This window comes from Narcine bancroftii, chromosome 11 (assembly GCF_036971445.1).
Source record: "Narcine bancroftii isolate sNarBan1 chromosome 11, sNarBan1.hap1, whole genome shotgun sequence".
NCBI classification, from domain to species: Eukaryota; Metazoa; Chordata; class Chondrichthyes; order Torpediniformes; family Narcinidae; genus Narcine; species Narcine bancroftii.
In genome coordinates, this window is record NC_091479.1 from 13,738,758 (window position 1) to 13,751,819 (window position 13,062).

The window sequence follows — 13,062 nt, forward strand, 5'->3', positions numbered from 1 at the left end:
CTTTGCATCCCCCACAGCCTGCCGCCTGGAGTGGACCCCTCACAGTTGGATTTCCAGCATCATCCGCAGTTCAGCGATTGTCTGAAAAGGAGAAAAAAAAGTTGGACAATGTGGTGAGCTTTATACTGCAGCCATATAACAGAAAGGCAGCTCCGTGAGAAGACAGGAAGAGGAAAGGAAACTGGAAGGGAGCCAGAGGGATTGGAAAGAGAGAGTCCAGGAGAAGATGTTAAAGGAAATTGGATAGTCAATATTCATATTGTCTGATTAGAAACTGCAGAGATAGAATATAAGGAGTCATTCCTCCCATTTGCTGGTAGTTTCTGTATGGCAGTAAATGAGGCCATGAACCGGACCTATTCCTCATCTCCTTTTCTCCATGTCCCCGCACCTCTTCCCAATCAGAGCGACCCCCAATCGTGACTCAGCTTTTTAATTCTTCCTGCCCACCTGTATCCATCTACGACTCTGCCTGTCATAGATGGAATGCAAGAGGTCATAGATGGCTCCTCCATCCTCTCCCCCGACTCTGCCTGCTCTTTGCTCACACCTCAATGAAACGTCAGTATCTCCAGGATTGCACTGCAGTCCAGTGACTGCAGACTCCCCTATTTAAATTTACATGGTGCGCATGTGGAATGAGCTGCCAGAGGAAGTAGTGGAGGCAGGTGAAATTAGAAGATATAGATTCAGGAACATGGATCGGAAGGGTGTAACAGGGATGTGGGCCAAATGGGGCCAGCACAAACAAGCTGGGCCAACGGGCCTGTTTTCTGTGCTGCACAACTTCATGACCCATTGAGCCTAATCCATGACCCAACGTGAATGCCGACTTGCGCCCCATACCCCTTGGTTTGGACAACACTCATTTTCTTGGAGTGTACAAATGACAGTTTAGGAAACACCCATTCCCACAAGGCATCCAGACTCTTACCCCTCCCACCCACCCCCCAAGTATTGCTCTCAAAAAGACCAAACTCCCTAATACCACCTTCCCCCAGCCCCCTCCATCACCAGAATAGGGAGAGAAGGGAGAAGCTATCAGTTGACAAACAGTTCATGGGACTGGGCAGAATAACAATTCAGCACTGAATAGATGGGCCAAATGACCTGCTTCTGCACTGTTCTATGCTTCAACAGTAGAAAGAATATTCAGATGATCCTATGTAAAGGACAAGTACAGCCCTCACTATTCAACAGACAACACACTGGAGAGTCAAGGTCCAGGTCATTAATTTGGCATGTGCCAAGTATATTAAGCTGCAGGATGGTGACAGAGCTGTTAAGATTAGCTAGATGGGGATGGGGTGATGGTCATGGCCCATCCTTGGCTGGAATAACAGGGGTGTGGGGTCAGATTAGCAACAGAGTCCCACTCACTTGTGGACCTACTGGTGCTTCAACAGGCCAGATGATTGGGTGAAGCTCTTGCTGCAGCTGAAGCAGGTGAAAGGCCTCTCACCGGTGTGGACCCGCTGGTGGTTCCTCAGGCTGGTGGAGTGGGTAAAGCTCTTACCACACTCAGAGCAGGTAAAGGGCCTCTCGCCAGTGTGGACAAGCCGGTGATCCTGCAAGTGGGAGGCCTTGGTGAAGCCCTTGCCGCATTCGGGGCAAGTGAAGGGTCTCTCCCCGGTGTGGACCTTCTGGTGTGTCAACAGGTTGGAGCTCTGGGTGAAGCCCTTGCCGCACTCGAGGCAGGTAAATGGCTTTTCCGCAGTGTGCACCTGCTGGTGCATCCACAGGTTAGAGGTCTGAGTGAAGCCCTTTCCGCATTTGGGGCAGATGAACGGCTTTTCCCCAGTGTGCACCCGCTGGTGGTTCAACAGGTCAGAAGTTTGGGTGAATCCCTTGCAGAACTCGGGACAGGTGAAGGGCTTCTCCCCAGTGTGGACCCGTTGGTGTGTCCGCAGTTGGGACAACTCGGTGAAGTCCTTCTCGCACTTGGGGCAGACGAAGGGTCTCTTGCCGGTGTGGACCCTCTGGTGGCTCCTCAAATTGGAGATCTGGGTGAAGGCCTTCTTGCATTCGGAGCATGTGAAGGGTCTCTCCCCGGTGTGGACCCGCTGGTGGGTCCTCAAATTGGAGTTCTGGGTGAAGCCCTTGCCGCATTCGAGGCAGGTAAACGGCTTTTCCTTGGTGTGGACCCGCTGGTGCATCCACAGGTTAGAGGTCTGGGTGAAGCCCTTTCCGCACTTGGGGCAGATGAACGGCTTTTCCCCAGTGTGCACCCGCTGGTGTCTCAGCAAGTTGGATGAATCGGTAAAGCCCTTGCCGCACTCAGGGCAGGTGAATGGCCTTTCCCCAGTGTGGACACGCTGGTGGGTCAACAGGTGTGATGTCTGGGTGAACGCCTTCCCACATTCAGGACAGGTGAATGGCTTTTCCCCGGTGTGGAGCCGCTGGTGGGTCAGCAGGTGGTTCAACAGGTCAGAGGTTTGGGTGAATCCCTTGCAGCACTTGGGACAGGTGAAGGGCTTCTCCCCATTGTGGACCCGCTGATGTTTCTCAAGGCTTGCCCATGTGGTGAAGGACTTCTCGCACTCATGACAGCTGTACGGCTGCTCCCCAGTGTGGAACCGCTGGTGGGTCCTCAGATTGGAGATCTGGGTGAAGCCCTCCCCACACTCGGAGCAGGTGAAGGGCCTCTTCCTGGTGTGGATCCACTGGTGAGTCTTCAGGATAGACAAATAGGCAAACTTTTTTCCACACTTGGGGCAGGTGAACGGCCTCTCACCAGAGTGGACCCTCTGGTGTCTCAGCAAGTAGGATGAATCGGTGAAGCCCTTGCCACACTCAGGGCAGGTGAATGGCCTTTCCCCAGTGTGGACACGTTGGTGGGTCAGCAGGTGGGATGTCTGGGTGAACCCCTTCCCACATTCAGGGCAGGTGAATGGCTTTTCCCCGGTGTGGAGCCGCTGGTGGGTCAGCAGGTGGGAACACTGGGTGAAGCCCTTCCCACACTCAGGGCAGACAAACGGCCTCTCCCCGGTGTGGACTCGCTGGTGGTTCCTCAGGCTGGAGGTCTGAGTGAAGCACTTGCCACACTCAGTGCAGGTGAAGGGCTTCTCCCCAGTGTGGATCCGCTGGTGAGTCCGCAGGTGGGATGACTCAGTGAAGCCCTTGCCGCACTCGGGACAAGTAAAAGGCTTCTCTCCAGTGTGGATCCGCTGGTGTTTGTCAAGGCTTGACAATGTGGCGAAGGCCTTCTCGCACTCAGGGCAGGAGAAGGGTCTCTCCCGGGTGTGGACCCGCTGGTGTTTCTCAAGGCTTGACAACGTGGTGAAGGCCTTCTTGCACTCAGGGCAGGAGAAGGGTCTCTCCCCAGTGTGGACCCGCTGGTGTTTATCAAGGCTTGACAAAGTGGCGAAAGTCTTCTTGCACTCGGGGCAGGTGAATGGTCTCTCCCCCGTGTGGACCCTCTGGTGGGTCCTCAAATTGGAGATCTGGGTGAAGCCCTTGCCGCACTCAGGGCAGGTGAAGGGTCTCTCCCCCGTGTGGACCCTCTGGTGCCTCGTTAAGTCACTGGACCCTTTGAAGTTCTTCCCGCAGGCGGAGCACTGAAACGGGTTCATGGGGACCAGAGGGGGGGGGGACCAGAGGGGGGGGGACGAGAGGGGGGGGGGGGACCAGAGGGGAGGGGGGGGACCAGAGGCGGGGTGGACCAGAGGGGGGGACCAGAGGGTGGGGGGGGGACCAGAGGGTGGGGGGGGGACCAGAGGGTGGGGGGGGGACCAGAGGGGGGGGGGACCAGAGGGGGGGGACACCAGAGGGGGGGGCCAGAGGGGGGGGACACCAGAGGGGGGGGACACCAGAGGGGATGGGACCAGAGGGGGGGGACACCAGAGGGGGAGACACACCAGAGGGGGGGGACACCAGAGGGGGGGGACACCAGAGGGGGGGGACACCAGAGGGGGGGGGACACCAGAGGGGGGGGACACCAGAGGGGGGGGACACCAGAGGGGGGGGGACACCAGAGGGGGGGGACACCAGAGGGGGGGGGGACACCAGAGGGGGGGGAACCAGAGGGTGGGGGGACCAGAGGGTGGGGGGGACACCAGAGGGTGGGGGGGACACCAGAGGGTGGGGGGGACACCAGAGGGGGGGGGACCAGAGGGGGGGGGGACCAGAGGGAGGGGAACCAGAGGGGGGGGGGGACCAGAGGGGGGGGGGACACCAGAGGGGGGGGGGAACCAGAGGGGGGGGGACACCAGAGGGGGGGGACACCAGAGGGGGGGGGGGACACCAGAGGGGGGGGGGGGGACACCAGAGGGGGGGGGGGAACCAGAGGGGGGGGGACACCAGAGGGGGGGGACACCAGAGGGGGGGGGGGACACCAGAGGGGGGGGGGACACCAGAGGGGGGGGGATCAGAGGGGGGGGCCAGAGGGGGGGGACACCAGAGGGGGGGCCAGGGGATAGATCAATGCAGTCCTGTCCCGGGCGTGCGCAGCCCGATGCCGGCTCCCGGACAGCGGGTTCAATCAAGGCCGAGGCCGGGTGCCGGGGGGAAGCGTCCTCCAGCCGGCCGTGAGCAACCCCGGGCCCCGCTGCTCCGCTCTCCTCCCGCCCGGGCAGCAAGGCCTGGAGCCCTGGTGCGGCTGCCCGGCGCGTGACGTCACTCCGCGCGCACCTGCGCACTCCCGGCTTGCCCGGGGACGGGGCCCGGTCTGGGCCGAGGAGACGTCTGGGTAACAGGCCTCGCCATCGCTCGCGGCCGGACCCCACTCCCCACCCGGCGCGGTCAAGCTCCGACGTCCCAATCTCCCGACAAAACGGCGCCGCGGGGCCAAAGAGACCTCGTGGGCGGCGGCAGCGAGCGGAGAGGGAGAGTCCCGAGCCGGAGTGGTCCGGGGGGAAGGGGGGGGGGGGGGTCAGAGAGGGGGAGGGGGGAGAGGGATATGAAATGAAGGGCCTGGGGGGGGAGAGAAGGAGCTGGAGGGAGGGAATGGGTGGGGGGAGAGACTTCGGGGAGTGAGAAGGGGCTGGAGGGAGAGACGGGGGATATGAAATGAAGGGCAGGTGGGAGAGACTGGGGGAGGATGGGGCGAGAGAGAAGGGGCTGGAGGGCGAGACGGGGGGAGAGAGAAGGAGCTGGAGGGAGAGACGGGGGGGGGAGGGAGGAAAGAGAGAAGTGGCTGGAGGAAGAGATATATGGAGGGGGAGAGAGAAGGGGCTGGAGGGGAGACCGGGGGGAGTGAAAATGGTGAAAATGGGGTGGAGGGAGACAGGGGGAAGAGAGGGACTGGAGGGAGTGACGGGGGGGGGGAGAGAAATAAGGGGCTGGAGGGAGAGACGTGGGGGGTGGTGGGGGAGGGAGGGGAACTTTGAGTATCTCAGGCCAATTGGCTGAGTTGACAAGGATGGAAAGATTCGACAGTGCAGGGCGGTGAGAAACCGCGATGCAAGAACCGGGAGAACATAGGGAAAAGGTGCGAGGAAATGTATGCAAACGAAAGGATGGAAAACAGATAAAGGGAAGCGTGGACATTAAGTAATTAGCAGAGGTTAATGCAGGATTCTTGGAGCCCGAGAAAATGAAAATAATTTTGGGCCACATCAGAAACACTTGAGATGGTTTTCCCGCAAGAAGTCAACGAACAGCGATTGCCCCGCTCTATTGCCCCGCCTCCTGCAGATGTTGGAAAACTGGAGCAATACATGAAGTGCAAGAGGAGCCTTGCGAGTCAGGTAACATCCAGCATTCGGTGCAGAAAATGCTCCTGTTCCCACTTCAGTTTAGTTTTGTACAGATTTGTTTTCTTGTCATTAATTATACATAGTGCTTAGAAACCTTCAAATAAGAAAGGTATCTGTTATAACATATTCAAATTGACTCTGCTCAGAAAGTCTCAAATCTGTTCTCCCCCTGTTCTCCAACATGCCACTGAATTCCAAGGAAGATAACTGTCTGGGACGGGCCCTATACCTTGTTGGGGTTAATGGCCCACCCTCTTTGCATCAGGATATCTTGGACACTCTCCATACCTTCTTGTACCATCTCTTCCGTGGCCCCTTGGATCATCACATCATCAATATAACGGTGAATTAAGAGGGAAGGCGATACTGGCACCGTCTCCAAATCACGGGCAATTAGGCTGTGGCAAATAGTGGGAGAGTGTACATCGCCCTGAGGGAGGCAGCTGAAGGTATACTGGCACCCCTTCCAGGTAAAGGCGAACTGATCCTGTGAGACCTCGTCTGTAAGAATACTGAAGAAGGCATTAGCGAGATCAATGACAGCACACCATGTTCCTGAGTTCCCAGTAGCAATGTCTTCAATAAGGGTAACAATGTCCGGAACTGCCGAAGCAAGTGGTGGGGCATGTTTGTTCAAAAAAACGATAGTCAACTGTCATTCTCCATGAGCCATCCGGCTTCTGGACCGGCCAAACAGGGCTATTAAAGGGCAACGTTGCAGGCCTCACTACCCCTTATTCTTGAAGAGCATCGATGGTGGCAGTAATCTCTTCCTGCCCCCCCAGGGAGGCGATATTGTGGAATGCATACTGGTTTTGGGGGGGGGGGGGAGAGGAAGGCACCTTCACAGGATCCCACTTAGCCCGACCCACCATTAATCTTTTAGTAATAGTCCGAATTCCAAATGCAAACCCGCCTTGGCTAGTATTAAGGGCTGTACCGGCCAACATATTAATACCCAGGATACACACGTCAGTGGCAGCCACCAGGGCATGTAACCATATAGGAGAAGGGCCATCACCCACCGTGGCACGGACTTTTTTTTCCTTCGCCAGGGTGATCGCTCCTCCCATCCCCTCTATTTGAAATGTTGGTCCAGTCCAGAGGTCAGGGTTACCCGGAATCACCACGTGCTCCGCACCGGTATCGACCAAGACCAAATATTGGCGGTCATTACCCCTACCCCAATGGACTGTTAACGGTATGTAGGACCATGGGTCCCCGTGTATCCGCCATATCTCAGTGGAGTAGACACGGGGGCCCTGCTCACACCCTCATGCTTTAGTAGGGTCTGGGGGCTTCCAGGCCCACATGCCCCTATTATCCAGAAGAGCCTTTTTAACCATTTGTTGTATCTCATCACGGATAACTGGAGCAAGAGAAGCTGGCTCAGTGGGAGCAGCAGTGGGAGCGGAAGGCACAGCTGCGCCAGGAGGACTCAACAGCTGGGGAAGATGTTCCCCTGCCTTCCTCTTAGAAAGGGCATAAAGGACCGCAGTAGGTTTCCCATCAATATCACTTTTAGGTACGCCTAACTTTAACAAGGTTAGAAAAAGGTCCTTTCTTGTCGGTCCGTTATGAGCAGCAGGCCCTCTCTTTTCATCCTGCTTGTCTGATTTAACCTGGGTTGTATGTGAGTGAATTTTACCTCCCAACTCTAATTCTCTAAGCCCAGATAAGGCGTTCACTGCCTCAGACACAGGGTGCCCAGTTAGTGGACTAGTTACGGACAGAACCAGTCCCCGTACAGTGGGTGGGCGGAACGAACCAATCTGGTATGCATTCCAGCAGTGAATATCTCTTCATCAGGGCTCCCCCCATGTACTCACAGCCTCAAACGCCCTGCGTAGAAGGCAGAGGCCAGGGCCTGCTGACGAATTACTGCTATACCCTCCTCTGGGGTGCCCCAATTGTTCTGTAAATGTAAATCCCAATCTACTGGTGATGAGTATACTCGTAGCAGGGCATCCCCTAGAGTGGCAAGTAAGTAATCCACCTCTCTTCCTCTACCCAGCAGCTGAGCAATGACCCGGATATCAGTAGTTAATGTTCCTAATCCCAACAATTCCTCAGGGGTTAAATATACATTACCCCCTCCTTGCTCCCAAACACGCAGGAGCCAGGCTGCCAGATTTTCTCCCACCTTTTAACTAAATCGATCTCCAATGGCAGCCAGCTCTTTTAGAGAAGTCACACATCATTGACTGATCTTGACCTCTGCTCCCACTTTGGCCCGCAGTGTCCTTTACCCAGTGGACGGGACGAGGCCTAGGCCTTCCCGTAGAGGGGGTGGGCCATTAAGCATTACCAGGGGTTCGGGTACCTTCCCCTGGGTCCTCTCGTGAAATCAGGGGATCATCTATCTCTTCAATCTCGTCAGTTACATTCCACCCCTCTCCCACTTCGTCTGTTTGGAAAATCTGCTGCCCTACAGGGCGGGCGTGAACAGCGGGTGGAGAGGGTAGTATGTTAGACACATGCTGAGGAGTATCTGCATTATTACCATGGTCATCATTCCAGATATTCCAGTCCCATTCATCAATTACATCAGGATCATCGCCATTCCTTATCATGGCATGAATATAATATGGATCGGGTTCTACTCCATGCCTTTCTTTATCTGCACAGAGCTGCTGCCGGAGTTTAATATTACGGCAGATCGTTTGGACATGCTTATCCTCCCATTCTTGGCTCGGTCCTGACTGGTGCAAACAATCTCACTCATCATGGAACAGCTTTGTCGCAGGTCTTCTTGCTCATCCTCTAGTTGCTCTCTCTTATGCTGAGATTCCACTTCTCACTGAACTGATTCTGCTTCAAGCTGAACAGAATGGTGTAAGGCTGTGGCCAGCAGCCAAAAACCGTCCGTCAGTGTCCCCTTTTCAACAGAAAATTTACTTTCTCGAAGGAGAGTGGCAACCCGCTCTCCCAGAGGCGCACTAAATGGATCTAATTTCTCCATCCAACTGAGGGGTGGTCCCAACAAAGACAGGGTATTGGCCAACATGCCAAACCCATAGTCTTTGGAAGTCCATCCCGGAATCAAGAACTGCTCAGTGCTCACCTCTTTCTTACGGCGAAACATCTTGAGACCAACCCTGCTCGCTGCGCAAATTGTCTTTGGTAAACTTCTACCTCTCACTTTGTTCGTTTTAGATTGGTCACAGTGTTTGAGCTACCAATATAGACACACACACCGAGAGCAGTTCAGTTTATACAAGTCTTTATTACTAAATCTAAAGCTGAATTCACACTACAATATGCAAGCCCTTCCCAATTATACTTATCAATGCCTGGACTGGTCCCAACTGCCGAAGCGAGGCAACGACTGCACACTTGTAGTAGGTTGTCGGGGCGCCGGTAGCAGCTTCTCTACCTCCCTCGACTGGGACGTTAGCTGGACTCCTGAAGTAGTTCTTCTTGCTGAGAGATGTTGCCACCTCTTGGAGAGTCTCTCCGTTCAGCAGTGGGACCATGGCTTATATTACCCAAACGTTGTTTACTTCAGATATTATCTCTTTGAACAAATGGTTTAATTATCCTCAAAGTCTCCTGACAGTCTGCGACCAACAAAAGAAAACTGCACTGGGCCTCATGGTGTAAATTAGATAATGTCTTCCTATTCAACGGCATCCTGGGTCCCATGGTGGAATTAGATGTGTCGACTAAATATGCATCCTGGACCAAATAGTGTAAACCAGACGTGTCTGGTTCTCAGCCTTGCAGCATCAGAAGTAAAAGAAACAGTTTAAATCTTCCATTACACCCATTGAGGCTCATCCATGACCCAACGTGAATGCCGACGTGCGCCCCATACCCCTTGGTTTGGAGAACACTCATTTGCTTGGAGTTTACAAATGACAGTTTAGGAAACACCCATTCCCACATGGCAAAGGCATCCAGACTCTTACCCCTCCCACCCACCTCCCAAGTATTGCTCTCAAAATGGCCAAACCCCCTAATACCACCTTCCCCCAGCCTCCTCCATCACCAGAATAGGGAGAGAAGGGAGAAGCTATCAGTTGACAAACAGTTCATGGGACTGGGCAGAATAACAATTCAGCACTGAATAGATGGGCCAAATGGCCTGCTTCTGCACGGTCTGTCCTTCAACAGTAGAAAGAACATTCAGATAAACCTATGTAAAGGACAAGTACAGCCCTCACTATTCAACAGACAACACACTGGAGAGTTAAGGTCCAGGTCATTAATTTGGCATGTGCAAAGTATATTAAGCTGCAGGATGGTGACAGGGCTGTTAAGATTAGCAAGATGGGGATGGGAATGATGGTCATTGCCCGTCCCTGGCTAGAATAACAGGGTGTGGGGTCAGATTAGCCACAGAGTCCCACTCACTTGTGGACCTGCTGGTGCTTCATCAGGCCAGATGATTGGGTGAAGCTCTTGCTGCAGCTGAAGCAGGTGAAAGGCCTCTCACCAGTGTGGACCCGCTGGTGGTTCTTCAGGCTGGAGGAGTGGGTAAAGCTCTTTCCACACTCAGAGCAGGTAAAGGGCCTCTCGCCAGTGTGGACTCGCCGGTGATCCTGCAAGTGGGAGGCCTTGGTGAAGCCCTTGCCGCATTCGGGGCAAGAGAAGGGTCTCTCCCCGGTGTGGACCCTCTGGTGAGTCAGCAGGTTGGAGCTCTGGGTGAAGCCCTTGCCGCACTCAGGGCAGGTAAACGGCTTTTCCTGGGTGTGGACCCGCTGGTGCATCCACAGATTAGAGGTCTGGGTGAAGCCCTTTCCGCACTTGGGGCAGACGAACGGCTTTTCCCCAGTGTGCACCCGCTGGTGGTTCAACAAGTCAGAGGTTTGGGTGAATCCCTTGCAGCACTCAGGACAGGTGAAGGGCTTCTCCCCAGTGTGGACCCGCTGATGTTTCTCAAGGCTTGCCCATGTGGTGAAGGACTTCTTGCACTCAGGACAGCTGTATGGCTTCTCCCCAGTGTGGAACCGCTGGTGAGTCCTCAGATTGGAGCTCTGAGTGAAGCCCTTTCCACACTCGGAGCAGGTGAAGGGCCTCTTCCTGGCGTGGATCCACTGGTGAGTCTTCAGGATGGACAAATGGGCAAACTTTTTTCCACACTTGGGGCAGGTGAACGGCCTCTCCCCAGAGTGGACCCGCTGGTGTCTCAGCAAGTAGGATGAATCGGTGAAGCCCTTTCCGCAATCAGGGCAGGTGAATGGCCTTTCCCCAGTGTGGACACGCTGGTGGGTCAGCAGGTGGGATGTCTGGGTGAACCCCTTCCCACATTCAGGGCAGGTGAATGGCTTTTCCCCGGTGTGGAGCCGCTGGTGGGTCAGCAGGTGGGAACATTGGGTGAAGCCCTTCCCACACTCAGGGCAGACAAACGGCCTCTCCCCGGTGTGGACTCGCTGGTGGGTCCTCAGGCTGGAGGTCTGAGTGAAGCACTTACCGCACTCAGTGCAGGTGAAGGGTTTCTCCCCGGAGTGGACCCGCTGGTGAGTCCGCAGGTGGGATGACTCAGTGAAGCCCTTGCCGCAATCGGGACAAGTAAAAGGCTTCTCCCCAGTGTGGATCCGCCGGTGTTTCTCAAGGCTTGACAACGTGGTGAAGGCCTTCTTGCACTCAGGGCAGGAGAAGGGCCTCTCCCCGGTGTGGATCCGCTGGTGCGTCCTCAAACTGGAGATCTGGGTGAAGCTCTTGCTGCACTCGGGGCAGGAGAAGGGCCTCTCCCCGGAGTGGACCCGTTGATGTGTCCGCAGTTGGGACAACTCGGTGAAGTCCTTCTCGCACTCGGGGCAGGTGAAGGGTCTCTCCCCCGTGTGGACCCGCTGGTGTTTCTCAAGGCTTGACAAAGTGGCGAAAGTCTTCTTGCACTCGGGGCAGGTGAAGGGTCTCTTCCCAGTGTGGACCCTCTGGTGCCTTGTTAAGTTCTTCCCGCAGGCGGAGCACTGAAACGGGTTCATGGGGACCAGAGGGGGGGGGGGACCAGAGAGGGGGGGACCAGAGAGGGGGGGACCAGAGGGGGGGGGAAACCAGAGGGGGAGGGGAACCAGAGGGGGGGGGGACCAGAGGGGGGGGGGACCAGAGGGGGGGGGACACCAGAGGGGGGGGGGGGAACCAGAGGGGGGGGGGGAACCAGAGGGGGGGGGACCAGAGGGGGGGGGACCAGAGGGGGGGGACACCAGAGGGGGGGGGACACCAGAGGGGGGGGGACACCAGAGGGGGGGGGGGGCCAGAGGGGGGGGACACCAGAGGGGGGGGGCAGGGGATAGATCAATGCAGTCCTGTCCCGGGGCGTGCGCAGCCCGATGCCGGCTCCCGGACAGCGGGTTCAATCAAGGCCGAGGCCGGGTGCCGGGGGGAAGCGTCCTCCAGCCGGCCGTGAGCAACCCCGGGCCCCGCTGCTCCGCTCTCCTCCCGCCCGGGCAGCAAGGCCTGGAGCCCTGGTGCGGCTGCCCGGCGCGTGACGTCACTCCGCGCGCACCTGCGCACTCCCGGCTTGCCCGGGGACGGGGCCCGGTCTGGGCCGAGGAGACGTCTGGGTAACAGGCCTCGCCATCGCTCGCGGCCGGACCCCACTCCCCACCCGGCGCGGTCAAGCTCCGACGTCCCAATCTCCCGACAAAACGGCGCCGCGGGGCCAAAGAGACCTCGTGGGCGGCGGCAGCGAGCGGAGAGGGAGAGTCCCGAGCCGGAGTGGTCCGGGGGGAAGGGGGGGGGGTCAGAGAGGGGGAGGGGGGAGAGATGGGGGGGGATATGAAATGAAGGGCCTGGGGGGGGAGAGAAGGAGCCGGAGGGAGGGAATGGGTGGGGGGAGAGACTTCGGGGAGTGAGAAGGGGCTGGAGGGAGAGACTGGGTCGGGGAGAGAAGGGACTGGAAGGAGAGACGGGGGGAGAGAGAAGGGGCTGGAGGGAGGGAATGGGTGGGGGGAGAGACTTGATGGAGTGAGAAGGAGCTGGGGGAGAGATGGGGGGGATGGGGCGAGAGAGAAGGGGATGGGGCGAGAGAGAAGGGGCCGGAGGGAGTCTGGTGGGGGGGGGGGGTGGAGAGACAAGGCGCTTGAGGGAGAGAGAAGGGGCTGGGGAAGGAGAGACGGGGGGGGGGGGGGGGGAGGGAAAGAGAGAAGTGGCTGGAGGAAGAGATATATGGAGGGGGAGAGAGAAGGGGCTGGAGGGGAGACCGGGGGGAGTGAAAATGGGGTGGAGGGAGACAGGGGGAAGAGAGGGACTGGAGGGAGAGACGGGGGTGGAGAGAGAAGGGGCTGGAGGGAGAGACGTGGGGTGTGGTGGGGGAGGGAGGGGAACTTTGAGTATCTCAGGCCAATTGGCTGAGTTGACAAGGATGGAAAGATTCGACAGTGCAGGGCGGTGAGAAACCGCGATGCAAGAACCGGGAGAA

General features: G+C 57.1%; 1 pseudogene; it reads right to left on the reverse strand.

The window, feature by feature from the left end:
- Positions 1–1,376: 1,376 nt before the first annotated feature.
- On the reverse strand, positions 1,377–11,640 carry LOC138745534 (zinc finger protein 585A-like; annotated as a pseudogene).
- Between the last annotated feature and the right edge of the window lie 1,422 nt (positions 11,641–13,062).